General features: G+C 36.9%; 1 long non-coding RNA gene across 5 annotated transcripts; it reads right to left on the reverse strand.

Moving 5' to 3' along the window:
* Window positions 1-1,516: 1,516 nt before the first annotated feature.
* Window positions 1,517-4,530, reverse strand: LOC133712029 (uncharacterized). 5 transcript variants are annotated; one of them, XR_009847111.1, is made up of 9 exons: window positions 4,516-4,530; window positions 4,254-4,435; window positions 3,639-3,697; window positions 3,473-3,547; window positions 3,271-3,384; window positions 2,851-2,894; window positions 2,518-2,600; window positions 1,995-2,313; window positions 1,517-1,763 (listed from the first exon to the last, which is right to left on the reverse strand). It is a non-coding gene; the product is annotated as an uncharacterized LOC133712029 (long non-coding RNA). The 5 variants fall into 5 exon arrangements; XR_009847113.1 differs by lacking the exon at window positions 4,254-4,435; XR_009847112.1 differs by lacking the exon at window positions 3,473-3,547.
* Between the last annotated feature and the right edge of the window lie 436 nt (window positions 4,531-4,966).

Raw genomic sequence — 4,966 nt, forward strand, 5'->3', positions numbered from 1 at the left:
TTGTATAATGCCTCTAGGATTGTTCTTCGAAAAAATAATAAACTTGAAAAAGAAATCGAATCCTTAGGAGTGGAAAAGATAAAAATTGAGCAGAAATTTGAAGTTTCTTTGAGAGATTGGGAAGAAGAGCGTACTAACTTTGTTGATAATTAAGATCAAAGTTTTGCAGGGTAATGCCAGGTCTCAAGATTGGAACAAGGAACATGATGAGCTTACTAACAAAATCAAAGTTTTGCAGGTTGAAATAAAAGCTCAATCTAATTTAAATGATTCCCTAACCCTTGAAAATGAAAAATTGCAAGAAGAATTATTGAGGGTTAAGGAAAGCTTTAGCAAATTCTCTATAGGGTCTGAAAAAGTCTCTAAGATGATGGGAATTGGCAAAGCTCATGGTAATAAAGAAGGATTAAGTTATAATGGTGAGTCCTGCAAACCCTTGGTGTTTGTAAAAAGTGTGGGAGGTGAGAATTCCTCAAGTCAGGCACAAAGCTCTAGTAACAACAAGTCTGCCACCGAATTGAATGTAAGACCAGAACCTCATAAAACCATTCAATCACATCAGAAAGGCTTTTCGGTAAGTTCTGACATGCACACTTTTGTGCGTCAGCCTAGGTATATTCACAACTCCGAAAACTTTGTTCCTACTTGTCATTATTGTGGAAAATTAGGACACATTCGTCCTAGGTGCAATATGCTTCGCAGGGCTACTCAAAATTAGAGGAAAACGTTGAGAATTAACTCACCTGCCTCGTTGCAAGCTGAGTTGAAAGAGGGTCTGAATCTGATTGCCAAGATTGCAAAGCTGGCTTCAATCCCCGTGGATCTAGAAACAAAAACGAAGCAGAAGCAAATCTGGATTAAAAAAGGTTCAAATAATCGTTTTTCTACTCATACGGATAATCTTGATAATATGCTTGAGCGTGCTTTTGTTCCTACTGATCACAAATTGGCTAATTCGTTTACTAGGCCTTTAGACATAACTCAATTTGAATCACTTAGAAGCACTGTTGGTGGATGCTCTAAGTATTGATGCTCTCACTTCGCTTGATCCATTTTGCATGCATTCATGGTGTATGTCTTCATGATAGTATAGGTGCATTTTCTTTATGTTTCTGCATTGTTAGGTTCAGTTTGTGGAAATTTAGGATTGAAAAATAGTGATTTGTATCCCCGAGTGTCTGACAGATTATTTTGAACTTAGATTGACAAGGGCCATACTCTTTTCTTTAAATCTGTGTGCAATAAGCACTACCACAAAGTTGGGCTTTACACACTTTTGTTATTGGTGTGTGTTGGGCTTCAGACCACCAATGAATGGTGTGTAAAGGCAATACACACCAGCCCAGTCACCATTGGTTTAGGGGTTGCTAAAGATGCCGTGACAAACACCCATGGGTCACTATCATTTTTGTTGGTGCCAGCACTGTTTAGTACTGTTCACTGATTGGTGAGTATGGATCAAGACACCAATGTTGTAATTGGTGGAATATATGGTTGAATAGTCAGGTCAAGCATATCAATATAATTAGCACCACACCAATTCTATTGGTGACTCTATATTTCTTTTTTTAATAAAAAAAAAATTATCATGGAAAACTTAATTATTTTGAATATTATAACATCTAAATACAAATTTTCCTAGACTAGAAGATTCCAAAGGTGACTACTGTCTTCTTTCATATGATCGAAACCAGATATTGCTCTCGTCTCTCTCTCATTCCATCACTGAACTGCAAGTAGTGTACAAAGTCCATATCTTTCTCCTACAAGCAGAAAAATACACAAGTTAGCCAGAAATTATCCACCTGCAATGACATTTCTTTTGGGGAAGAAAGTTAAAACAAACAATAGAAGTTCTCTTATTCGGTCTGTTATTTAACATGTAAATACATTAATTAAGATTGTGGATGGCAGTAAGCACATTTTGTGTTCATATATATGATGCAGAGGAGAAAATACAATAGAAATGCGTTTTAAAATGAAGTTGGCTTTACCTTACAGAGGCATATTCCCATAACTCTTGTCGGTACGATTCAGAAACTGAAGTCCAAAACCATGTTGGTGGCTTTCATATCTCGGTGGAATGGAGATAAAGAAGTCTTTTGGCTGAACAACAGCAATACGTAAACTCATACTGAAGTCCAGGCTTCCCTTGATTTTATCTGTGACTTATATCAAAGTAAGCAAACAGGATTAGCTAGATGAAACTCCAGCCAAAAAGGCATCGTATAAACTTCAAATGTTGTAAAGTCCATATTCTCCCCATCTCCGTTAGGTACCATTACCATTAGGCATGAACTCATAAACAAACATCTGCAGAAGTAGCAATAACACAATTCGATTAATGATATATCATGTGGTCATAATACATTGAACCATTCAACGATACCAGCATGCCACACACATTTATGTTACATAGAAACAACTATGTTTAAGTGAAGAGACACTAAGCGAAACAGCGAAGTGGATCCATTTATGAGTTCAACTTCCAATTGATAAAGTTCAGACTAAACTGACCTTGTGCAGAATGAGAAGGAAGAAAGATATGTATCTGAAAATCAGCCGACTCACACCAATAAGAGCCATCACCAACTGCAAACCTGCAAATCCCAAATAGCCAAGAAACCAAATCAGAACACTATGCCATCAAAACATATAAGAAAAATCAGATTTTAAGCTCAAAAAACATGAAAACTAACAAAACCAAATTTTACTAGACAAAAATGAAGAACTATAACTCCGCACAAAACCACAAATAACCAATGTTAACATGAAGTGATAATAACTTTTGAAATACAAAAACATAAGCTTGGTGCATATCCAATTTCACAAAGAAGAAAAAATACATACCCTGTTATTCATGTCATTTGTAGATCAATGTTGACCATGGATTCCTGAAAGTAACAGAGCCAATAATGAAACAACAGAACAGAAACAAAATTGCAGTTTGAGGCCAATAATGAAATAACAGAATTGGAGACATTAGTTAGCAGGCTATTTTGTAGGATTGGTGCTCCATGTTTTCTGATTAATCAAGCACAATCACCACTTTAACCAACACCACCACAGTTACTTTTTGCCACACTGCACCTACTAAAGATTGGCTTTCATCGCAGTTTGAAGTTTCCAAAAGCATTAGGAAACAATAAGAATGAGATGAGACATAATGATGCAAGTACTAGCTCAACAAATGGAATATTGCCGCTTCCTAATCAAAAAGTTTTAAGGAGGATATTACAGTCCTTTGATGTTAATGAAAGACGGTCTTACCATCAGAGTTCTGTTGCATGTTTTATTTCCCGAGGTCTGGATGTATATGACCTTAACACTTCCAGAGGACGCTGGTATGCAATCAGTTTCATATCGATCAACAATTTCAACAACCTGCTAAAAAGATGTTCCTGATTAAGGACATGTAGAGCTAGAAAAGAATAGACAGTTATGCATCAAATTGGGTTTCACTTGAACATACATATCGGGAAGCAAATAGGGTAGCAACTCTAATGTTTATCAAAACGATTGCAATGAGCATGAATGCTGTGATTACCTACAAGCACAAGTGTATAAAAAGTACAGTTGGAATTCTAAAAGGTAAATGGATACCAGGCAGACATATGATTCATTGCTAGAAAGCCTACCCATTTTGGCGTGAGAATTGGCTTGCATGCTGGAAGTTCCTGCTGAGTAAATCTTGAATCTGAAAGGATTAAATTTTCAAGATACCTGTCAGTTTATGATTAATCATAAGGCTACTAAGAACCTAAGTACCTAACTATTTAGCAAGGCACTAAACTGGGGCTTTTTGCAATTGGTAATTATGTTGCATCAACTAGTCTTTCATATAGGTAAACTGGAATCACATAAAGATTTCCAAAACCAGTTACCACATCTTCCATGAATTGATTATAGTAATAGTGCATTATTTATGTTAGGCTGCCAGATGTTATATGCCTCAAACTTAATGTTTAGCATTGTAAGACCACCAGTGCTTGTTTCTTGAATATGTACAAGTTGAGTCGTATTAAATCAGTATAAATAACATGAAACTATCTCAAAAACTCACTTTCACAAATTTGGATCAGACATAATCAACTTCAAGAAAACTCCTAAACCTAACAAATACAAACATCTAGCTAATCGAAACCCGAAACACGAAGGCAGAAACACACAAAATCTCCATCTGGGAATTTCCCATATGAACTCAAATCCCCAAAAGAAGCAAAAATCCAAATTCTTGGAGAAGAAAAATTTACATTTGGGCCACTTGGACCTCCTGGGAACAGCTGAATCGGCAGATACGGCGCCGTATTGGAACTCATCAGATACAAACCCTAGCTTTTCCGCAGGAAAGACTCAACCTTTTCCGATAATTAAAGAAACCCAGAAGATCAATTTGATGGGTTAAAGAAACCCACATGCTCACAATACCATGTAACTGTAAGTATCAGATGAGGAAGGTGTTGTAAGATTCAACGAAAAAAGCCGGCTTTTTACCCAATTGAAAGAAAATAATACCTGTTTGGGGCGGAGGATGATGCCAAATGATGAGTAGAGATCAGGCCGATGATCTCGAATCGAGACTTGAGGTGGGAGACCCATTATGATTCGAATCCATAAGAACCAGATAGGAGCTTCTCACTTGTTGTTGAGGAGAGGAGTGATGCTGACATCTTCGAGGTCGTCGTAGAGGTGGGTGTTGTTGCCAATACAATTGAAGGAAATTGGGAGAGAAATAGGTCCACAGATCTCATTAGAACCAGCAGAATTAGGCAGATCTACAAGCGTGAACAAAAATAGGGTTTGGAGAAAAAAATGCTTTTTTGGTCTGGTTGGGGAAGAAAATGTTAAGAGCATATGAGGAAGAAAAGAGGAGTTCGATCAATATGCTGGGATATAAAATTGGACCAAACCCCCATTATAATAATAGAAAATGCATCGGCACCAATATAAGTAAACGTGAGGCTAC

The sequence above is a fragment of the Rosa rugosa genome, chromosome 5 (assembly GCF_958449725.1).
Source record: "Rosa rugosa chromosome 5, drRosRugo1.1, whole genome shotgun sequence".
In the NCBI taxonomy this organism is placed as follows: Eukaryota; Viridiplantae; Streptophyta; class Magnoliopsida; order Rosales; family Rosaceae; genus Rosa; species Rosa rugosa.